Source organism: Mustela nivalis, assembly GCF_964662115.1.
Source record: "Mustela nivalis genome assembly, chromosome: 5".
Taxonomy (NCBI): Eukaryota; Metazoa; Chordata; class Mammalia; order Carnivora; family Mustelidae; genus Mustela; species Mustela nivalis.
In genome coordinates, this window is record NC_139024.1 from 1,250,149 (window position 1) to 1,275,646 (window position 25,498).

The following is a 25,498-nucleotide window of genomic DNA, read 5'->3' on the forward strand; positions in this document are numbered from 1 at the left end:
CAAAGAAGAATTATGGGGCCCTTGGACTAGAGCCAGCCAGTCGAAGTACAGGTGACAGCCTGAGGATTGAAATTAGTGTCTTATATCTGGGCAGGTTTGTAGGACTGAGCCCCTAACTGGTGGGGTCTGGGAACTCCATATGGTTATTGTCAGAATTGACTTAAATTGTAGGACACCCAGTTGGTGTCCACCCAGAGTAAGAGAATTGCTTAGAGTAAAAGAAAATTAATTTGGTGTCAGAGGTGTTGATATGAGTAGAGAGAAAGAGAATTTTTTCTTTTTTTAATAGATTTTATTTATTTGACAGACAGAGATCATAAGTAGGCAGAGAGGCAGGCAGGGAGAGAGGAGGAAGCAGGCTTCCCGCTGAGCAGAGAGCCCGATGTGGGGCTCGATCCCAAGACCCTGGGATCATGACCTGAGCTGAAGGTAGAGGCTTAACCCACTGAGCCACCCAGGCGCCCCCAGAAAATTTTCTTTTAGCCAGCCTCAATAAGTTTAAAAAGATTGAAATCATACAAGGTATGGTCTCCAACAAAAATGGAATTATATAATAAATTAATGAGAAAAATTGGAAATTGACAAATGTGTGGAAATTATATTACATATTTTGGGGGGGTTAAGAGGGAGAGAGAGAGCGAATCCTCAAGAAGATTCCCTGCTAAGCGAGGAGCCCAATGAGGGACTTGATCCCACGACCCTGAGATCATGACCTGCACTGAAATCAAGAGTCAGACACTTAACTGAGGGAGGCCCCCAGCTGCCCCTAAGGCACAGTCCTAATTAAGCTACGAATCAAGTAAAGGAAATCATGAAGGAAATTTTAAAATTAATGAAAATGAAGATCCAACATAATAAAACTTACCAGACTCAACAAAGCTGCTTACAAAGGGAAATTCGCAGTCTCCATTAGAAAAAAGAACGGTCTCAAATTAATAACCTAATCTCCCACCATAAGATACTGAGCAAAGTAGAGCAAACTAAGCCTAAAACATGCAGAGAATGAAAATAACAAAAATCAGGATGGAAATAAATGAAACAAAGAATAGAAAAACAATAGAGAGGTATCAGTGAACCAAGCTAGTTCTTTGAGGAAATCAACAAAGCCAACAAATCTGTAACTAGACTGACCAAAAAAAAAAAAAAAAAAGAAAAAAACAATACACACACACACACACACATACATATCTACATACATATATATATACAACTTAAATTGCTAAAACAATAGGGAAACATATCCAGCCCCTTGTACAAATAAAAAGAGTAACAAGGAGGATACTATGAACATGTGACACAAAATAGACAATTTAGACGAAATGTCAAACACCTAAAGAGATACAAACTACAAAAACTTATCCAAGAAGAAATAGAAAATCTGCATAATCCTATAAAGCAAAGAGATTAAATTAGTAATAATGATTTTAAAAATTATCCACAAAGGAAGCTCGGGCCCAGACAGCTTCCTTGCTGGATTCTGTCAAACATGTAAACAAGAATTTATACCCATTCTTCACAAACTGTCCCACAAAATTAGAGGAAGAACACTCCTTGAGGCCAAAATTATCCTGATATCAAAAGCTAGAAAAAGACGTCACGGCAGAAGAAAACCACAGACCGCATCTCTCGTGAATATCAGTCACTGTTGCATCTGACAACAGGTAGAAAAGATTATGTACCTCAACTAGGTGGAATCTATTCTGGGAATGCAAACTTCGTCCAACACCCCCAAAATTATGAACACACTGCATTATACTAGGAGAGCAAGAAACAAAACCCTCGTGATCATTGTGATGCAGAGAAGCATTTGATAAGATACAACACTATCATAATTAAAAACACACACACTAAAAAGCCTGGAGATGGCAGGGCACATGCCTGGCCTCATAGAGGACACCCAGACCCCCACGGCTAAGGGTACATGTGATTGTGAAAGTCTGGGTGCTTCCCCCCGGGACCAGGAGTGCGACAAGCATGCCTGTGACCTCACTTGTCCCCAGCGTCATTCTGGTCCAGTCCAGGTGACTCCTGCTTCTGTGGAGGTAAGGGGGCGTGGGGCACAGGGACAACAGTGAACTATGCAGGGCTTCCTTCTAAGGTGACGACAACGGTCTGAAGTTGATGGCGGTGGTGACCGTCACAGGACTTTGGGAATCCACCTTAACGTGATTTGTATATGTGAATTACATTGCAGAGAAACTGTAAGAAGTCCCCGTGAGTCCTCGAGCTTAAATGGCACCTAGTGAACATGATGTCATCTACCACGCGTCCCATGGAAAGGATGCCGTCGGAGCCCATCAGATGGCAGGCTGTGGCCCTGGTAATTGATTCCTGAAGTGGCGCCTTTCCCTCTCTCCCTCACCGCTTTGTCTGTACTCCCCGAGGTCATGCCCCACCTAGATGACGACCCCCAGATGTTGTCTTGGCACTGGGCTTGCCCATGGTGGCTGTTCAGTAATGCTTGTTGGACGAAGGGAGGAGCAGGACGGGGTCTGCGGTATTCCTCCAGTGGGCCGGCAGCTCCATGTCTCCATCTAGGACCTTGCCGGACGGTCACCCACCTACTCTTCTGTCTGTGCTCACATGCCCTGCCCAGCTAACTCCCCTGTCGTCCTCACGTGTGGTGACTCCTGTGTCCGCCATGACTGGTTTCTGCTCTCTGCCTTCTGTGAGCCCCTCCCCCGGGCTGCTGCTTCCTGCAGGCTTTCTCCCTCAAACTTCCCCACGGGGATGGACGGCTTTACCCTCCCACCCGCACACTGAGCCCCTCTGCCATCGGGACGCTGAGGAGGCCATGAGGCAGACTGACCCAGGCCAAGCAGCTACGGTCAGGTGGGGCTCAAGCCAGGAGCACACTGATGGGTTGATCAGAAAAGTCTAGAAAGGAGTGTTAGTCCCACTGGTGGAAATCTGAGATGGAAATCTTGCCTACAAGAGAGCCAGAGTAGAAGTGGCTCTGGGGTGATACCACACCCCACATGGAAACACCAGCATTCCTGGGGGTCTCCTGTACTCCACCAGCAAAGTAAAATGTACTGGTCTGCAAGGAGTGGCCTTTCAACCTTCGAAATGTGCCAATTAGCTTAAAGTCCCATCTGTTCCTGCCTGGCTGGGCCCCATCAGTGAGCAGACCAGAAGCCGGCGAATGTCACGGGTCTAGCCTCTTGTTATTCAAACCCTAACTAGAAACAGAAACTACTGGAAAGCTTATGAAACGGACTCAGAATTTCTAATTTTCCACATTTTCAGGCCTAAGAAACTCAGAGAAGATTTGGATCACATCCAAAATTTGCAATGGTTGTTGGGCCAAATATTTTTTGATGTTCATCCCAAATTTAATATGAAGAGAATGTAGAAGCTAGTATTATGGTATCTGGGGTCAAATATCGATGCTTTAAAAATACAGACAGATATTCATATAAATCATGTTTTCAGGGTACAATTTATATTTGAGTTATACTAATACAATTGACCCTTGGACAACATGAGCGTTAGGGGAACCAACCCCCAGGCAGCCAAAAATCTGTTTAACCTTGGACTCCCCAAAACTTAACTATCGATGGTCCTGCTGGTGACCCTGAGCCTCAGCAGTTACACGTGTGTTGTGTGTTCCGTGGGTTATATTCCGTGTCCTTGCCGTGGAGTAAGCAGGGGAAAGAACATGTTAGCTAGAAAGTCATAAAGAAGGGTGTCCGGGGCGCCTGGGGGGCTCCGTGGGTTAAGCCTCTGCCTTCGGCTCAGGTCATGATCTCAGGGTCCTGGGATCGAGCCCCACATCGGGGAACCTGCTTCCTCCTCTCTGCCTGTCTGCCTGCTTGTGATCTCTGCCTGTCAAATAAATAAATAAAATCTTTAAAAAAAAAAAAGGAAGGGTGTCTGGGCGGCTTCATTGGTTGAGCATCTGCCTTCGGCTTAGGTCATGATCTCAGGGTGCCGGGATCGAGTCCTGCATCGGCCTCCCTGGTCAGTGGAGAGTCTGCTTCTCCCTATGACCCTCCCTGCACTCATGCTTTCTCTCTTATTCTCTCTCTCTCTCAAATAAATAAATAAAATCTTAAAAAAAGAGAAAGTCACAAGGAAGGCAAAGCAGCTTTACTGTACTTTACTGTATTTATCTGTAAAAATCCACGTATAAATGGACCTTCACAGTTCAGTGTTGTCTGAGGGCCACGTGTGCATCATGTGATTTGGACGTGGTTAACCTACCAACTTGTTAAGGACGATCTTGGTGGGTCACATTGCATTTGTTTGTTTTCACAGTTGTTCTAAAAGTAGGCCTGAGTTTAAAAGGAATGGCCAAACACCGTGATTTAGGTTTAGAATAACGAAACTTCCAGGACCTAATTAAAAGAACGTACTGTATGAAACTTTTCTTAATTGTCTTCCGTAAATGTGAACATTGAATTTCAATTTAGGCTTCTTCCTGGTGGTGTGGAGCTGGGCATCTTTCCAGATAAAACCCTGGGGTTTCCTGTCTAGCCGGGGCCCAGGAGGCCCCATGAGCACCATCATTTTCGTGGGGCTTCAGGGGTCAGCATGGTGAAGGCTCCTGGTGCTTCTCGAACTTCCACGTGCCTGTGAAGACGGATTCCGGTGAGCAGCAGCGAGCAGGGGCTCAGATTCTGCACCAGGACGCCGAGGCCTCTGCGCTTCAGACCACGTGGTCCCGGATAAAAGGGTGTTTTCGGATCTGGGCTTGGCCCTAATTCTGCAAAAGGCCGTCCACAGGGGTTGTCAGCCCAAGTTCTGCCATCTTCAAGGAAAGGTGTTTTTGGGCTTTGTCTCATGGGAAAACACACTCACACACAGCAAGGACTGCTGAGTCACAGGCCTCCTGCCCACTGCTGGCCGGACACCGGGGGCTTTCCAGACGCTCTAGTGTCTCAGGACTGTGTGTTCCCAGGAAACTGAAGATTACTCCCGTAAAGACTGGCTCTCTAATGATTGTCTACGCACCCGCCCTGGGGACCACGGTCCACTGAGTGTAAGGAGAAGACAGAACAGTCTTCAGCTCTCCCCGAGCCCTGGTGTGCATTGTTAAACCATGACTGTCGGAGCAAGATGCGAGCCCTACTCCCCCTGATTCGGGCTCCCACTGAAGCTCACTAGACAGTCTGCAGTTTGAAGTGGCTCCAGAGCTGCCCCCAGCGCAGTGATCCTGAGAAGAGACCTCTGGCCCTGGGGTCAGACCGTGGAAGTGAGCTCAGGTTTGCCGTCGGAAGACCAGCATCGCCTGTCCCCTGCAGCATTAGAAGACGCTGGCTTAAGCTGTGCCCCCAGAGGCTGGGGCCGCCTTGGGCCCCGTGACCCGCTGACCGGAGGCCAGGAGTTCTCCAGGGCCTTCTGGGCTGGGCCTCCTCCTGGGCCAGGGAGTGCGTCCAGCTGTGCCCAGCCTGGCTCCCAAAGCCTCAGGGTCCCCCGACCCCCAGCCTTACTCTGGAAGTGTCTAAGAGCCCCTAAAATGCTACCATTGGTCACCTTTTTAAAATTTATTTCACTGTGTTTCCAGATTACTTGTGCACAATTCGACAGCTGCCTTTCCCCTTGGAAAAAGCATTCAGGGTCACTGTGTTTCCACTGGAAAGGACCTCCCTGCTCTGGTTCAGGTGTGGCCAGCTACTTCGCTCTGACAGGCCTCTCTGCGTGGCCCCTCTGCAGGCCTCCCACGGCCTGCGCCAAGCTCCCCCCGCCTTGCCCCTACAACTCAGGAAGGATGGATTTTCCTAGAAGAGGGGGACCAGAGGGGCTGCCGCCCATGAGCAGGATGGGCCCTGGGGCGAGCGGAGCCCGGAGAGGCCTGAGAGACCCTCAGATGCAGAAAGCGAGGCCCGTGTCTTACTCGAACCGAGATAAGCAGTCCCAGAGGCCGCGGGGCTGGGACTAGGAACAGGTCCTTTCCCGCGCCCCGCACACCTCCACCGCAGAGCCTGCAGCCAGAGCCACGCGAGGCCGCATGCCAGGCCGGGGAAGCCGCTGGCTTACACTCAGGCCCCGAAGGTTCTGTTGGAACTAGACTCCTGTCCCTTCTGTCGGCTCCTGTCTGGAAACCTACCCAGAACCAGAAACGAGGAGCTTTGTGTTTTAAGAATTAAGATCGGCCTTCCAGCCGCTGCTGACCCAAGGGCCCTCGGGCCTTTGAACCCCGCACAGCTGCGGCCAGCTCAGCCCCAGGTGTGTGCAAGCTGGTCCGACGGCAGCCGGTGGCCCCCTGGGAACAGTGTATGTAGCTAGAGACGTGCCTACTTAGGTGGTTATTGTAGAAATAAGGGCATTTCTAAGGGCAAGATGTATACATATATATACTTTTTATGTAAATTCATCAAATGTATAAATACATTAAATGCATCAGATATAAATATATTTGGAGAAGTTGCAGGCAGTTCTCTGTCCAGGGGAGGGACAGCAGCTCCTCGTCTCAGAAGTCATGGGGCAGAGCTCAAGGTCGTGTTCCTTCGACGCCAGTCTGTGGCCCCAGGACCTACCCCAGTGAGGTGCTCTGGGCTTGCCCCAGGAGGCTGCAGGTGCATGAACCAGCATGAACTTGAACCCTCCCTGGGGCTGAGGTGGCCGAGAAGGGACGCGTCTCTGCCACTGTCCCGGGCCAAGTTTTGCTTGGCTCCCAACCTCCTGCATCTTCGACTCCAAATCCTCCCAAACATCTCTTTTTCAGATGCTCAAACCTTCTATCCTTAAAACAACAACTGCACGTGTGTTAGAAGGCTGTCCAGAGACGGCCCTGCATCCGAGTGCGGGAGCCCTTCCCCCCGCGTCTACCGCGTTCGGCCAGCCCTGACCATGCTGTGTTCCGACCTGGGCCTTGTCTCCTGGAGGGACCCGCGGGCACCACATGCAGCCCACGTGTTTCTGAGGCCCCACGCGTGACGGTCCCCGCCGCTCTGTCAGGATGCTTGCACCCCTGAGAGGCCAGTGCGGACGCTCAGGGCCCCTCGGCCGGCCACACGCTAACAAAGGACTCAAGTCTGATTTCCAGCTTAGAAACCGCGTCATCTCAAGGACAGTCAAATCCACAAGGAAAAAATTAAAAAAAAAAAAAAAAAAACAACCTTGGCCTCTCGGGTTGGTAAATCCTGTATCCGGTTTTTGGAAAGGGTGTGGGAACCGTGTGTGAAAATGTTGTGTGTTAACATGTTTTGTCTGATCAAGAACTTCCTGCTGGGTCATTTATTCAAACTGAATACAAATTCGTCTTAAATAATTTAACGTGAAAACACACAAAATATCGAGAGTTTGGGGGAACCAAATAAACATAAGAAATAGCTGGTTGGGTACAAGGAGTGAGGACGGGCGCCGACCTCCAGAGGGCCTGGCCATGGGGTCCCAGACCCACTGCGGGCTCTGTGAGTCCGTCCCTCCGCGCGGCCCTGACCTCCGGTGCCCCCCGTGACTCTCGGGGCCTGCAACACCCACGAAGAGACGTTCCGGTGTTTCCGAGGCCAGACGTGTGCACCGACGCAGTGCTAGGCCGACCTTGTTTGTGCAAGCGTCTGGGTAGCCCGGTCGTCAAGTTCAAGATGCCTTCGTGCACCGTCTCCCTGAACGTGCAGGCGAATCTGGGAGCCCGGTGGCAGGAGAACACGAGGGTCCGGGGGAGCTGCCCGGGATTTCAGGCCCCACGGGCTTTGCCTTCTGGCCGACAGCCCTTTCCCTGCGGACGGTGCTTGTGTTCCCTGCGGGCCGGCCCGAGCATCCCTGGAGGGGACCGCCCCACCCTCCCTGTCATTCCCTGCCGTTCCCGAGAAAGCTCCAGGACACGTCCGTCCCCAGGGATAGTTCCAGACCCAGGTGCCGGAGGAGGCCGGAGGCCGCTGGCCTGGCAGGGGCACCGCTCACCGTGGGCCGCCCGGTGCCAGATGTGGCCTCCGCTCTGTGCTGACCCGGCGGAGGGCGGTCCCACGGCTGCCCCGGGTTTTGACCTTCAAGTATGCGAGGAAATGCATAATAGGTGAACAAAAACAGTGTGTCCCTTTCCCCCTGAATGGCAGGTCCTTTTCCTGCGAGGCTGCCCACGTCCTAAAGGGATTTAACTTCAACTCAGGACGCATCCGTCCTACAGACTCAAGACTTGCAAAGGGCAAGCAAAGAAGAGAGTTTGTCTTCTGTTGCTCAGGATTCCCCTCAAACGGGCCTCAGGAGCTGCCACGTTTCTTCTGAATTTTGAAGATCCAGAGTAACGACCTTTGTCTTGAAAAATGCTTCTCGGCTAAGGAATTGCACTAAACCGTGTGCAAGCTTTGAAAACACCTCAAGAGGAAGCCCAGACCGAGGCCTGCCCTCCGTGTGTTCTCGGAACTGGGAACCTTGTGAAGTCATGCCGTTGCCTCCGGTTTGATCAGTGTGTTTAGTTAAAACATCACACTTTGCGCTGCCAGTTAGGAGCTGCTGTAATTTTTCCCAAACGTGTCCTACGCGTCTGTAGTCTTTCCAGTCCAGTCAGAGTCACCTGGATCAGGACCGTGCCATCGGAGACGGCAGGTGTCCCCCACGGTAGCACGGGGCCAGGCAGAGCCTCCCCGAGGGCCGTCTCTCCACAGCCCTCCTCCGCCTGCCCCATCACCATCTGGACTCCTGGGCCCGTTGCGTCCCCGGCCCCAGACGGCCGGCCCGAGGGACCAGGCTGCCCCAGCACAGGCCACCAAGCCCTCTCTGAAGTGATTCTGCGGTCAGTCAGTCAGTCAGCAGACTGGGGTCTTGAAGTCGCTCCCTACTTTCTCACGAAATTATCGGCCTAACTTCCTCCAGGAGCATTTATGTTCTAAGAGAGGACGTTTATCTATTTTTTAGGATTATAAAAGAAATACATAGCCAAAGGGAAATATAAAATCTAAATTCCATTTCCCCCCTCCCCTAAAATCCGTGTCAGCACACGGGTGTGTGGTCCCCGCATTTGTGTAATGTGCGACGGTTTTGTCCGCTTACTGTGCCGGGTTCCTCCCGCTGGTGACAGCGGGTGCCGGAAGGAGCCCCCGCCAGCGTCCCGGGTGGTCGGCTGCTTCTCTCCCCACCAGCCGCCTGCCGTCCACCTTGACAGGGAGCCTGGGGTCGGGAAGAGGAGGTGACCGACACGAAGCCGGGCCTCTCCTTCCCACAGCGGGCTGAGCACGTGCCAGGATGAACGGAGAAGGAAGCGGAGGAGCGTCGCCCAGCCCCACCCCGGCCTGGGGGACAGAAGAGGGGCACATGGCCCTCCCTGAGGCTAGAGAAGGGCATCAGGGGAACTAAAACCCTCCCCAGGGCCCTGGTTCTCAAGGCCGCCCGGCCGAAGCCTGGCCTCCGGTTTCAGACTTGAAGAACCGGGGGGGCGCAGGGCTGGGCCTCCTGTGGGGAACAGCCGTGGGACAGGGGAGTGAACGCAGCACCACCCAGGGAGATGGAACCACGAGGGACGCCAGCACCCGCTCGCACCCCGGGCCGCGATGGTACTAATCCTGGTGGTCATTGTTCTCACGTGTCCCCTGCCCCGGGACGGGCTTGCGAGGAAAACAGGGCAGGGGTAGAGCAGAAAGAAACCTCATTATCCCTAAACATCTGAATGTAATACGAGTAAAGAGCAGATACTGTTTAATTATAGACATTTTTATAATACAAGTACAGAGAGTCTGTGTAATCTGATTTTCCACTGTTTAAATTAGAATTATACTTTCTTGTATACTTGAAGTATTAAGACTATAAAGTGCACAATAATCCACTACATAAATGCTCTGTCATTTATTCAGCCATTCCCCAATTTGTTGTTACAAAAGGTGACCATAAACCTTTGGCAATTCTTTGATGTGTGGGCTAAAAAATATTTACACTTTACTTTCTTGAAACACAGTACCTTCCAGAAAAACACATTAATTTATATTTCTATCAGCAGTGTATAAGATTGCTCATGTAACCCTATCCTTGTAAATTCCTAGGATACTGGAACATACACATATTTATATGTTGTGTATATTAATAAATACAAATTTACATGTATAGCTAATTAGGTGGGTGAGTAGGTAGGTAGGTCAGTAGAAGGTCAACAGTCACTCTTGCTTCCTTCTGACCAGTGCAAGCGTGATGGATCTTTTCTTTACTTTACTTTTATCCTATTTGAGTCTTTATATTCACTGTGCATTATCTGTAATCAGTACATATTGGATTTTGTCTTTTTATCCGATCTTACATTCTCTGTCTTTTTCCTGATGTTTTGAGACCATCAATTCACACTTAGAGTGATTACTCGGAGGATTAGGTTTGAATCTACTTTTTCGCCATTAATTTTTTTTATTTGTACTATCTGATCTTTATTCTCATTTCTGCCTTTTTATATCTTCTTCTAGACTAGTTCAAGTATATTTTAATCTCCTTTTTTGACATGTTTTTGTGAGTTTAGTGGTTGCTTTAAGATTTGTATGTTCATCTTGAATTTGCCCCGGCCTAGGTGATGGCCATTTCAGGTGTGGCATAAGGACTTGACATAGCAGTGGCTCAGTGCGCTGAGCGTCTGCCTTCGGCTCAGGTCATGATCCCAGGGTCCTGGCATCGAGCCCCGAGGCGGGCCCTGCTCAGCGGGGGGTCTGCGTCTTCTCCATCTGCGGCTCCCCTGCTCCTGCTCTCTCTGACAAATGAATAAATAAAACCTTAAAAAAAGAAAAAGGACTTTCCAGTAGCAAAGGCATGCTTCTATTTTTCTTCTTCACTTATTTCTTGCTACCATACATTTTACTTACGCAAGGTCACTTTTGTGGAATCAGCCCGTCACCAGTCGGAGACACTTACCTCGTGGGAAACGCCTGCACTTCCCCATGTGGCCGCCGGCTCTGCCCTGCTTCACCGCTTTGCTTCATGGAGATTTTCTCCTGCCCGAGGGATTCGCTTTGACATTTCTCTCACTGCAGGCAGAGCTCTTCTGGTGGCTAACTCTGACTTTTTTATGTCTACCGAGTCAAAATTTGGATCCCATTTTGGAAGGAGATGTGGCCTGACGCAGACGTCTGGGTTGAGTAATGTCTTCAGCACTTCGAAATAGCTGCTGCACCACGTCCGTCTGCATCATTCCGTGGTTTGCCCATCGAGAGAGGACTCACCACTCCGCACTGGTAGCGCCTGCACAGTGCTGTAGAGCCGCCACCAATCGCACATCCCAGCACGTGTCCGCCGCTTCCAGAACAAATCTGTTAGCAGCCACTTCCCGTTCACCCGGTCCATTCCCCGGCAAACACTAATTGATTTTCTGAATCAATAAATTTCCCCATTCTGGACTTTTCATGAAGATGGTATCATGCACAATGTGGCATTTCATGACTTCTTTCCCTCAGCTTAATGTTTTCAAAGTGCATCCACGTTCTAGCAACAGGACCTCATTAATCCTCATGGCTGAAGAGTAGCCCATGTGTGGACGGAGCACGTGGGTCTGTCTCTTCATCAGCTGCTGGCAACAGGGCTGTTTCCACCTTCCGTCGATTATGAATGCGATGAACATTCCTATGCTGGTGTCTGTGGAACACATGCTTTCCATTTTCTTGGATCTACACCTAGAAGTGTAGCTGCTGAGTCATATCGTAACTGTTTAATTTTTGAAGAACTGCTCAATTTTAAACAGATACCGCACCACTTTACATTTCCATCAGCAATGTATGAATTCCTGTTTCTCCACATCCTTTCCAAAACTTTTTTTTTTTTAAATCATAACCATCCCCGTGGTGTGAAGTCATATCTCTTGGTAGTTTTGATTTGCATTTTCCTTAAAGCATAGCACTTTCTTTTTTCATGCATTTATTAGCCACTGGTATTTCTTTTCTTTTTTTAAAGAAATATCTAGTCAGGCCCTTTGCCATTATTTTCATTGGCCTCTTTATTTTTATTGTTGAGTTGAACAAATATATATGTATGAGACTCGACCTTTATTAGATAAGCCAATTGCAAATATTGTCTCCCATTTTCAATGGTCTTTTCACTTTTTGATCAGTCTTTTGAAGCACAAAAGTCTTTAATTTTGATGGAGTCCAATTTTTTTTCTCTTTGTTCTTTGTCACTTTGATGTCATATTTAAGAAACTGTTTTCTAATCCAAGATTTTAAAGATACATTCTAAGTTTTCTTCTAGGAGTTTTATAATTTTAGTTCTTACACTTAGGTGTCTGATCAGTTCTGAGTTATGTTCATATATGGTGTGAGAAGAGTTTAACTTCACTCACTTGTGCTGGGCTACCCTGTTGTCCCAGCACCATTAGTCAAAAAGACTGTTTCCCCATTGATTAGTCTTGACGCTGTTGTGGAAAATCCATTTGCCATGATGTATTAGTTTATTTTTGGACTTTTGGCTCTATTGTATTGATCTATATGTTTATGTTTATGGAGTATAACACCTTCTTTTATTTGTTTATTTGAGAGAGAGATATAGTGACAGAGAGCACAGGGGGTGAGGTAGGGAGGGAGACGGAGAAGCAGGCTCCCCAGTGGAGCGGGAGCTGGATGCAGGGCTCGATCCCAGGACCCTGGCATCGTGGCCTGAGCAGAAGGTAGATATCTAACTGACTGAGCCCCCAGGCGCCCCTGTATCACACTTTCTTGATTATTGCAGCTTTATAATAAGTTTGGAATCAGGAAACAACAGTACTCCAAATTCGTTCTTTCTAAATATTGTTTTACTATTCTGGGTCTCTTTAGTTTCCATATCAAATTTAGAATCAGCTTGTTGTTTTCTGTGAACAATGAAATTGAATCTACAGATCAATTTGGGAGGGTTATCTTCTTAAATATATTAAATCTTTAAAATCATAGACATCGGTTGATCTTTCATTTATTTAGTCTCTTTTAGTTTATTTAAAAATGATTTGAGGGTTCTACGTACAAGTCTTACATTTTTTGGTTTAAATTTTATTTGTAACTATTTGATTTTTAATGCTATTTTAAATGTAATTATTTTTTAAGTTCACCTTGTTTTTCTATTGCTAACATATGTGTGGGGTGTAATAATTGCTATATACAGGCTTATGTCATCTGCAAATAAAGATAGTTTTACTTTTTTTCTCTTCCAAACTGAAAGCCTTAATTTTTTGATGCCTAATTGTTCTGGCTATAGTCTCTAGTACAAAGTTGAACTGAAGCGGGAAGAGTGGACATCTTTGACTGTTTCTGATCTAAGAAACAAAGCACAGCCTTTCATCATCAAATGTGACACAAGCTGTAGGTTTTTTGTAGATACTCTTTATCAGGCTGAGAAAGTTTCTATCTAGTCCTAGTTTGCTGAGTGCTTTTATCGTGAAGAGGTATAACATTTCATTAAGTACTTTTCTGCATGTGTTGAGATAATTATGTGATTTTATTCCTTTATCCTATTAACACTGTGTGTTGTATTAATTTATTTTCAGATTTTAAGTCTACCTTGTGTTCTTGGGATGATGGTGATGGGTGTTTAACCTTTTTTTTTTTCTTTTGCATAATGCTGGGTTTGCTTTTGCAGTATTTTGTTAGAGGTTTCATAGTCACAAGAGTTGGTGGCTTATAGATTTATTTTCTTGGGGTACCCTTGTCTTATCTGGGATTTGGGTAATCCTATTCTCATAGAATGAGACTTCTTTTATTTTTCGGTAGAGTTTGTGAGAGATTGATGTTTATTTTTCTGAATCATTCGTTGTTTGCTTTTGGTTTAGTTCACTCCTTTTTAGTGTCTTAAAGTGGAATTTTAGATTATTTATTTGGGATATTTCTTTTTTAATGGGATTTGTTTAACTTCTTGGATGTGTAGATTAGTGCTTTTAATCAAATTTGGGACATTTTCAGCTATTTTTCAAGTATTGTTTTTGAAGAGCCTTCTGTTCTCATCCTTGTCTGCATTCTTCTGGACATACTCATCGGTTGCTCTTGGGACTTTCTCTTGTTTCAGTGAGCTTGAGAAATTATTATGTGCATTGGTGTAATTTTCTTCATTTTTTTGTGCTTGGGATTTGTTGTGCTTCTTGGACCTGTGGATATATAGTTTTTGTTAAACTGGGAAAATGTTCAGACATTATTCACTTAAATATTTCTGTCCTCACACTGTCTTCTCTTTCGATGACTCCAATCATGTTTATGTTCCTGCGTCTGACGCCGGCCTACAGTTCACTTATGTTCTTCCCATTATTATTTTTTACTCTTTTTTTTTTCTCTCTGTAGTCTCTTTTGGGTAGTTTCTGTTTCTAAGTCCTCAACTTCAATGTCAAGTTCATTTCATGTTTTTTTTTTATTTCCTTGTCTAATCTGCCACTAATTTGATCTAGTGCATCTTTCACTACAGACATTGTATTTACCAATTCTTAAAGTTTCAGTCCATTTATGATAAAAAAAACTCCTCAATGAGATTAAAGGCATCTATGGAAATCCTACAATCTAATATTATTTATTATTGTTATTGTTAAGGAATAATTTATATACAGCTAAATGGACTCTTTGGTGTATCATTCTATGTTTTGGCAAATAGCGAATGCTCCTGTGGTATTACCACCAACACAAGAGTTTAACAGTTCCAGCAGCCCCTTCTGAAACCAAGCTATTATTAACTAATACATTTAATGATATACATTATTTATAAGTGATGAATGTGAAGGCCTATATATTATTTATCAATGTCATGTACCATAGCAATGATTAAAGGAGTAAAATGCATATGATTGTGTGCCAAAAGAAACTTAAAAATTTTGTCATTCATAAATAATTTCTTTAAAAATCTCAGCAAGCACACACTTGAAATATGGGAAAACAATCTCAATCTGATGTAGCGAATCATGACAAACCTCCAGTCCTCATCATGCAACTTTTGCAATGGATGCATTACATATACCACCCCTTGTAATTATGAATTATTGAATGTTTCCTCATGAGATCCAGAAGACAGGGATATCTTTTCCCATCATTTTTATTCAGTGTTATTCTAAAAACTCTTTCTATTATAGTAAGGCAGTGAAAAAAATAAAAGCACAAACATGATAAAGGAAGAAGAAAAATTCTTTTTATTTGAAGAAGGTAACACAGTATATGTAGAAAAAAATCAATAAAACACCTTTCTGGAATAAAACAGCCAGTAGGTAGCAAGATAAAATTTTAGTTTTGTATATTAACAGTGAAACTATTACAATATTAAGTAAATTAATTCCACTTACAATAGCATAAAACATGAATAACTAAATATAAATTTTATAAAACAAATGAGAATTTAAAAATATTATTGAGAGGGCGCCCGGGTGGCTCAGTGGGTTAAGCCCCTGCCTTCGGCTCAGGTTATGATCTCAGGGTCCTGGGATCGAGTCCCACATCGGGCTCTCTGCTCAGCGGGGAGCCTGCTTCCCTCTCTCTCTCTGCCTGCCTCTCTGCCTACTTGTGATCTCTCTCTGTCAAATAAATAAATAAAATCTTTAAAAAATATATTATTGAGAGAAATTTGAAGAGAACTAAATAAACGGTCAATTATACCATGACTATAGATTTTAAGCCTCAATTTTCTTAAGATCTCAGTTATTCACAAACTGATCCATAGATTTAATGCAACTCAGTCAAACCGTAATAAAGTCTTTTACAAAAATTATTGAGCTGATTTTCAAATTTATTTAGAAATTTGATGGAGATAAAATAAGCAAAGCAAACTTCAAAAAGAATGACGTTCGAAGAGACACACCAGGTGATTTCAGGACTTGCTACAAGGTTGTTACATTTGAGACAATGACAACTGAAACAGGTCAAGGAGAAAAGGCCCTTTTCAATAATTGTGTTGGGCCATCTGAACAATATGGAGAAAATTTAACTGTGGCCCCTTTCTTAGAACCCTACAAACATGAATTCAAGATGAGTTATAAAAATGGAAACTAATAAGTTTCCAGAAGAAACACAAAAATATATTTTCATCATTTAAACTGGAAAGGTTCCTTAGAGTAGACACAAAAAGTTCTACACATAAAAGGAAAAGTGGATACATTGGCCTTCATCAAAAAAACAAACACAAAAACAAAAAATATTTCTGTGCATTAAATGACATATTTAAGAAAATGACAAGTAAGTGACAGACTTGGAAAAAATGTTCACAAGGCGTATAGCTAACAAAGGGCTCATACTTAGAACATACAGCGAGCTTCCACAAATAAATAATAAAAAGATAAACAATTCTATTAAAATGGGCAGTTATCTTTGGACACTCCTCAAAGGAAGATACAAAGATTGCTGATACACACTTGGAAACAGTATTAATCATCAGGGAAATTTCAATTAAAACCACAATGAGATACAATTTCACAACCTCAGAATGGCTAAAATTTAAAACCAAATTTGGTTCTACCAAATGTTAGCAAAGTTATGGGGTAACCAGAATTTTTCTACATTGCTGCCAGAGGTATGAAGTGGTTGAACCACTTTGGAAAACTGACAGAAATATTACTCTTATGTTTTTACCCAGATGAAATACAGATATCCACCCATGAAATAACTTACATGCTAGTTTATATAATGATCCAAACCAGAAACAACTCAAACGTCAGTGGGATGGAGGAGCAAACGGTGGTATCTTCACACGACGGAGCATGACTCAGCAGCAAGAATTCACACGACGGAACATGACTCAGCAGCAAGAATGAACTGATTCACCCACAGACCTGTTTGAATCTCTAAAACACTGATGTGGAAGAAGGCAGACGTAGAAGTGTTCGTACTGGCTGCTTCCCTACATATGAAGTTCAGAAGCAAGGATATATCGTCTACAGTGATGGAGAGCAGAAGAGGAGATGACCACGGAAGATGGGAATAGGGAATTCCTGGCACGACTGGCAGGTTCTAGATCTCCACTGGGGTGGCGATTACACAGGCATATTGGTATATCAAGACATCACAATCTTTCCATTTCATTGAATGCAGATTTTTATCTCAAATTATAAGCTGGAGAAATGTATCTCTACCTGGGAGGGCACGCCTACTTAAATTGAAGAAGCCTTCAGTGATCAGAAGGAAAATGTGATGGCAGAACACTAAGCACAGGGAAGTTTGGGAAACTTATTTTGTAGGAAAAAATAATACTGCAGTGATTCATGGCTTCATTTTTAGAAATTTAGACATTAATGCCATGTTGAAGCATTACAAGAATGACATTTTATTAGAAACAGAATGTCCATTGTCTGTGACTTACCACACAGGAGCAACCGAAAAACATTGCCTGTGGTTTGATTTCTGACTGTTGAAATGGAGGGCATGTCACATGGTATGAGCAAACCTTTAGCAGTAAGGTTTTCCATCACCATGTCATGTAGCAAGATTATCCTACATAATCATACGAGCCACTTTACACACTCCATGGTGGCTTTTATGGTGTCTTTTGTCTGATACCTGAGCCCTACTAATTTCCAGTCCAAAACAAGGGTCCCATCAACTCCATGGGATGATTTAATCTCATTGTACATTTAGTGCTAATTTGTGCCTACATTGCACAGCATCTGACTATGATTTATTTCTCTCCAGCACTATGTTGCCAGTTTCTCTGGAGTCTGGCACCTAATTAAGCCTTAGCTAAAATGTTGGGATTTTACTTGCTGTCTACCTGTATAGACAGGGAGGTAACTGAATTCTGTTGTGTACATTTCCTAGTGACTGGCCTCCATCCTTCAGTGGATGGCTTCAATCTCCAGCCACAGCCATGACCTGAACTACTACTCACACCCTTCTGTTTAGATCTTCTTTGATACCAATCCCTGACTTCACTGGGCAGCGGGTATTTCTTTCTGGTGGACAAAGTCCTTTCATTTCCTCACTTCATGGGCTATGATTTAAAATTCCCATCTCAGATTTCCCCAGCTTCCTCATACCCCTGGAAAATTAACCCTGGCCTCACTGGGCCTGAGGCTTTCCAGAATTGTGACCATGTCACCCGTATCCCAGTAGGGGGCCCGAAGAGATGGTAGAAGAGGACAGAGCGGGGAAGAAGGCTCTGGCTTCCCAGCCACTGGCAAAAGTATCCTCAGGTTCCTAAGTGCCCTGCGAGCACAGCCAGGTCTAAGAAAGACAGACGTGACCGCCCCTCCATCTCACTGTCCGCCCTACGGAATTCCACAGTTAGGTCTAGGAAAGACAGATGTGACCACCCCTCCATCTCACTGTCTGCCCTACGTAATCTTGCTCTTTTAGAAAAGGCATCTTGAATTTTCTTAAGAGATGAGAGAAGTTCAGAACAACTGAACTATTTTTACAAACCTTCACAACAGAAGGTATTGAATTCCTCAAACCTGTAAAATGCTGTCCTGGTTGGTTGAGATGTCACTTGTTTTTAAATTAAATACGATCTGTAAGCATCACTGAGATCATTGGCACAATAGTTAACTTCCAGATAAAGGGAAATTTATTAAAGCATCTGTGTATTCCTGGGTAGCTTACAAAGTCCAGGGATTTACAAAGAAGTTCTCAAAAAATAAAACAAGGATAAATTATAATTACTTTAAATGTACATTTTGGCTAATAAATTGAGCTAATTGAACCAAGGTTATTCTTCTATTTTGTTAGGTTGCGTGTATTTCTTTTTTAATTTTTAAATTTAAATTCAATGTAGTTAACATACAATGTATTATTAGTTTCAGGGGTAGAATTTAGTGACTCATCAGTTGCATATAAAACCTGGTGCTCCTTACATCAAGTGTCCTCCTGAATGCCTGTCACCCAGTCCTCCCCTCCAGCAACCTTCAGTCTGTCTCCTATAGTTAAGAGTCTCGGGGTTTTTTTTCCCTCTCTACTTTTGTCTTATTTAATTTTTCCCTCCCTTCCCCTATAATCTTCTGTTTTCTTTTTTTAATTCCACACATGAGTGAAATTGTATTTGTGTCTTTCTTTCTTTGACTTATTTCACTTAGCATTAATACCTTCTAGTTCCATCCACATTGTTGCAAAGGGCAAGATTTCATTCTTTTGATGGCTGAATAGTATTCTCTTGCATATATATACCACATCTTCTTTATTTATTCATCTGTTCATGGACATCTGAGCTCTTTCCATATTTTGGCTATTGTGGACAAAACTACCGTATGACCCAGAATTGCACTACTAGTTATTTATCCAAAGAATACACGTGGTGGAGTAGACTTACCTTTTCATTTTATGTATTAGCAACTAATATTTAATGAAGACATGTAGTAGGATGCCATTTATCAGCTTTCTGGTATTATAACTCATTATAATTTGTCACTGGAGTCATATTGTGTTATTGTGAGTTTCTATTGAGGACAAGGCCGCAAATGTATCATCATTCTTATGGAGCAGAATCGTTGCCCATGCTCTAGAGTTTCTGGAAGATACTGCAATGAAAATTAGAACTGACTATACTTTCTTTCAAGTCTTGTATGTTGGAGATTGAATGGTATGAACACATACTTCTGTTCATGTATGTGTCTATCACTATCTCCAAAAGCTCATCCCTTAACTCCTTTTCAGTGTCTCCCATTTGCCATGGTCGCTTCCATGTCATTGAAATAAATCTTGGAGCACCTGGATGGCTCAGGTGGTTAAGCATCTGACACTTGGTTTGGCTCAGGTCATGATCTCAGGATCATGAGATTGAGACCCGTGTAGCACCCTGCACTCAGCAGGGAGTCAGATTAAGATTCTCTTGCTCTTTCTCTTCCCCTATGCTCTCTCACTCTGTGTCTTTCTCTTTCTCAAACAAATAAATAAATCATAAAAAACAGATAAATATTGAGGTCCTCAATGACCTTAACTTTTTCAACCTTATTAGTCAGTTCTCAGTACTCATCTCACACAACTTCTCTGAAGGATTTGTTCAGCCAGTTAAGCCCCTTTGTTTAAAAACTCCTGTCTCCCTGATCTGCTTCCTACCTCCTCAGTCTCTGCTATCCCTGCTTCTTGATTCATCCTGTGCAGCCTCACCTCTAAACATGGGAGCCAGTTGTGTTCAGTCTTGGTGCTGTGTCCCCTCCACACTCCCTCGCTGCGTGTCTGACCCAGCATGCTCATTGGACACCACCCGGATGCTGCTGTCTTCTGGGTTACCTGCAGCCCTTTGTTCCGTGTGCATGTTCAGGAAAGAATACAAACACTCCATTTCTACCAGAGCCTTGGACGTCCACCCCAACCTTGCCCCATCCATAGTCTTCACCACATCCATAAATAACTACAGAATTCTTCTGATAACACATCAAAACATCAAGTTTAATTCTTTAACACCCTGTCTTCTTGATAACCACAGATCTCATAACCAACTCAGTGTTCGTTGGCTCACTTCCAACTAGGCACCCCATTTCACCCCTTTCACTCCTCTGCTGTCCTGTCCAGCTGACGTCATCTCTGACCTGGCCATCTCTCACAGCTCCTCACATCTGTGCTGCTCGGACTGCCTGCTGTCAGCGCCCACACAGCAGCCACAGGTCTCCAGAGAGCCCAAAATAGGCACATCGTCTCTCATTTTAAAAGTTCAAGTGACTTTTTCCCACTATCTGACTCAAACCCAGACTCCTCGCCCTAGCCATGGGTTGCTTCTTTTACCTCATTTCTCACTGGAGAAGCCATGCCCTGCCATTGTTACAGAGCTCTCTTTCTTATGGGACCCTGAGAAAGGTGTGCCACACATCTCCACTGCCCAACCTTGGCTGCTGCTGTCCCCTCTGTCCCCTCGGCTGGGAATACGGTTTTCTGAGATTGATACATTGATTATCACTGCCTCCCCCCCACACACGATTAGGGCTCTTTGAGCTCTTTGAAGATGTGCTGGCTATGAACTGTCCTCTAAGCACTTCATAGCTCAACCCTAGGTACCTAATGCATGCTTTATCAATCATTATTGACTAACATTGCAATTAATGTAAATTAATATTAATATTACTTAATGTTTGTCAATGGGGATAGGGCATTCTTCATACAGTCATGGACTCACTACAGTGGCTCTGGGCTGGTCTTTGAAACAGCTGGCCTAGTCACTGTTGCTGGGGATAACGCCCTGGTCAGGAGAGGGACGGGTGGGATCCAGTGCACAAACACCGTCTTCTCCAGCAGTGGCCACGGATCGAACACTCCCTGGTGGCTGTGAGCATCTTGCGGGTGATAATGGCAGCTTCTTCACGTTTTATGGGCAACTGGAAATGAGGAGCAGCTGGGATTGCAGTCAGGGGAACTAGAGCTGGTGGTCTGTGAGGGATGGAACCTGGACAGGTGGGCAGGGCAGGGCTGTGGGCTGGGCAGGGCAAGGCAGACTGCTCCCAAAGGCATGAGAGGCTAAGACCCAACAGGCTGCAGGGTTTGGAGACCAAATATAAGGAAAGTTTGATGCTCACTTGCAGATAGGTAGGAGGGTTTTTGTTTTTCTTTTTTTAATGATTTAATTCAGCAACCTTTAAAAATAGAGAGAAAGGGAAAAAAGGAAGGAAGGAAGGAAAGAAAAAAGGAAAGGAGGGAGGAAGAGAGAGAGAAGAAAGAAAGAGATATTTAACTTTTGACAAAAGAGAAGAACTTATAAAACAATAAGAGCAGGACTTTTTAAAGTGAAATTTATAAATGGAACAAAACTTAGTTATCTTCTTGACTTATTCACTAAGCATAATCTCTTCCAGTCCTGTCCATGTTGCTACAAAAGTTGGGTATTCGTCCTTTCTGATGGAGGCATAATACTCCATAGTGTATATGGACCACATCTTCCTTATCCATTCGTCCATTGAAGGGCATCTTGGTTCTTTCCACAGTTTGGCGACCGTGGCCATTGCTGCTATAAACATTGGGGTACAGATGGCCCTTCTTTTCACGACATCTGTATCTTTGGGGCAAATACCCAGGAGTGCAATTGCAGGGTCATAGGGAAGCTCTATTTTTAATTTCTTGAGGAATATGGTTTCACTTATTTGTGGAGCATAACAAATAACATGGAGGCCATGGGGAGATGGAGAGGAGAAGGGAGTTGAGACAAATTGGAAGAGGAGGTGAACCATGAGAGACTATGGACTCTGAAAAACAACCTGAGGGGGGTCTTGAAGGGGCAGGGAGTGAGAGGTTGGGAGAACAAGGCTGTGGGTATTAAGAAGGGCACGTATTGCATGGAGCACTGGGTGTGGTGCAAAAACAATGAATACTGTTACACTGAAAAGAAGTTAAAAAACAAAAACAAAAACAACCTTAGTTATCTTATTTAGAAAAATGTCTGAAATGTTAGTAATAAAAACAAACAAAAGGTATTTATTTGGAGAAACCCACACCTGTAACTTCATGAACCTAAAAAATGAATGCCACACAGACTTCTTTTTACTGACGCAACATGGGGTCCAATTCCCTTAATTGAATTATAAAGCTGTATGTTATACAAAACTGCAATCATTAGGTAGTATCAATTCCAAGACAAGGAATATTGGTTAAATTAACAGAGTTCCAACTTTGACATTATAAGGACTCAGTGAATGAATTTAATATATTTGGTCTAAGACAAAACAAAGTGGATATTTAGTTTATTTGCAGAATTCGTAAAGCTGCTTAATGATCTCAAGAACAATGTTTATCCTTGTTTTTTAACCTGGAAATGGTTAAATTTGGAATTTTGATTTACAACAGTTGCTATGAATAATCACAAGAAATGTGTTTTCTCACCTCTGAAAGAATGACTTTCATTGAAGAGTAAAGATTCAACAGATACTGGTCTTCAATTCGATTCTTTAAAATAGGAGTGGAGAGTGATAATTTGACTTCTTCTTTGCCGATTTGGATGCCTTTAATTTCCTTTTGTTGTCTGATTGCTGAGGCTAGGACCTCTAGTACTATGTTGAATAGCAGTGGTGATAATGGACATCCCTGCCGTGTTCCTGACCTTAGCGGAAAAGCTTTCAGTTTTTCTCCATTGAGAATGATATTTGCGGTGGGTTTTTCATAGATGGCTTTGATGATATTGAGGTATGTGTCCTCTATCCCTACACTTTGAAGAGTTTTGATCAGGGAGGGATGCTGTACTTTGTCAAATGCTTTTTCAGCATCTATTGAGAGTATCATATGGTTCTTGTTCTTTCTTTTATTGATGTGTTGTATCACATTGATTGATTTGCGGATGTTGAACCAACCTTGCAGCCCTGGAATAAATCCCACTTGGTCGTGGTGAATAATCTTTTTAATGTACTGTTGAATCCTATTGGCTAGTATTTTGTTGAGTATTTTCACATCTGTGTTCATCAAGGATATCGGTCTATAGCTCTCTTTTTTGGTGGGATCCTTGTCTGGTTTTGGGATCAAGGTGATGCTGGCCTCATAAAATGAGTTTGGAAGTTTTCCTTCCATTTCTATTTTTTGGAACAGTTTCAGCAAAATAGGAATTAGTTCTTCTTTAAATGTTTGGTAGAATTCCCCTGGGAAGCCGTCTGGCCCTGGGCTTTTGTTTGTTTTTAAATGACTGTTTCAATCTCCTTACTGGTTATGGGTCTGTTCAGGCTTTCTATTTCTTCCTGGTTAAGTTGTGGTAGTTTATATGTTTCTAGGAATGCATCCATTTCTTCCAGATTGTCAAATTTATTGGCGTAGAGTTGCTCATAGTATGTTCTTATAATAGTTTGTATTTCTTTGGTGTTAGTTGTGATCTCTCCTCTTTCATTCATGATTTTATTTATTTGGGTCCTTTCTCTTTTCTTTTTGATAAGTTGGGCCAGGGGTTTATCAATTTTATTAATTCTTTCAAAGAACCAGCTCTTAGTTTCGTTGATTTGTTCTATTGTTTTTTTGGTTTTTATTTCATTGATTTCTGCTATGATACTATATGTGGAAAACCCAAAAGACTCCACTCCAAAACTGCTAGAACTTATACAGGAATTCAGTAAAGTGTCAGGATATAAAATCAATGCACAGAAATCAGTTGCATTTCTCTACACCAACAGCAAGACAGAAGAAAGAGATATTAAGGAGTCAATCCAATTTACAATTGCATCCAAAACCATAAGATACCTAGGAATAAACCTAACCAAAGAGACACAGAATCTATACTCAGAAAACTATAAAGTACTCATGAAAGAAATTGAGGAAGTCACAAAGAAATGGAAAAATGTTCCATGCTCCTGGATTGGAAGAATAAATATTGTGAAAATGTCTATGCTACCTAAAGCAATCTACACATTTAATGCAATTCCTATCAAAGTACCATCCATCTTTTTCAAAGAAATGGAACAAATAATGCTAAAATTTATATGGAACCAGAAAAGACCTCGAATAGCCAAAGGGATATTGAAAAAGAAAGCCAACGTTGGTGGCATCACAATTCCGGACTTCAAGCTCTATTACAAAGCTGTCATCATCAAGACAGCATGGTACTGGCACAAAAACAGACACATAGATCAATGGAACAGAATAGAGAGCCCAGAAATAGACCCTCAAATCTATGGTCAACTAATCTTCGACAAAGCAGGAAAGAATGTCCAATGGAAAAAAGACAGCCTCTTCAATAAATGGTGCTGGGAAAATTGGACAGCCACATGCAGAAAAATGAAATTGGACCATTTCCTTACACCACACACAAAAATAGACTCAAAATGGATGAAGGACCTCAATGTGCGAAAGGAATCCATCAAAATCCTTGAGGAGAACACGGGCAGCAACCTCTTCGACCTCTGCCGCAGCAACATCTTCCTAGGAACAATGCCAAAAGCAAGGGAAGCAAAGGAAAAAATGAACTATTGGGATTTCATCAAGATCAAAAGCTTTTGCACAGCAAAGGAAACAGTTAACAAAATCAAAAGACAACTGACAGAATGGGAGAAGATATTTGCAAATGACATATCAGATAAAGGACTAGTGTCCAGAATCTATAAAGAACTTAGCAAACTCAACACCCAAAGAACAAATAATCCAATCAAGAAATGGGCAGAGGACATGAACAGGCATTTCTCCAAAGAAGACATCCAGATGGCCAACAGACACATGAAAAAGTGCTCCATATCACTCGGCATCAGGGAAATACAAATCAAAACCACAATGAGATATCACCTCACACCAGTCAGCATGGCTAAAATCAACAAGTCAGGAAATGACAGATGCTGGCGAGGATGCGGAGAAAGGGGAACCCTCCTACACTGTTGGTGGGAATGCAAGCTGGTGCAGCCACTCTGGAAAACAGCATGGAGGTTCCTCAAAATGTTGAAAATAGAACTGCCCTATGACCCAGCAATTGCACTATTGGGTATTTACCCTAAAGATACAAATGTAGTGATCCAAAGGGGCACATGCACCCGAATGTTTATAGCAGCAATGTCCACAATAGCCAAACTATGGAAAGAACCTAGATGTCCATCAACAGATGAATGGATCAAGAAGATGTGGTATATATACACAATGGAATACTATTCAGCCATCAAAAGAAATGAAATCTTGCCATTCGCGACAACATGGATGGAACTAGAGCGTATCATGCTTAGCGAAATAAGTCAAGCAGAGAAAGACAACTATCATATGATCTCCCTGATATGAGGAAGTGGTGATGCAACATGGAGGCTTAAGTGGGTAGGAGAAGAATAAATGAAACAAGATGGGATTGGGAGGGAGACAAA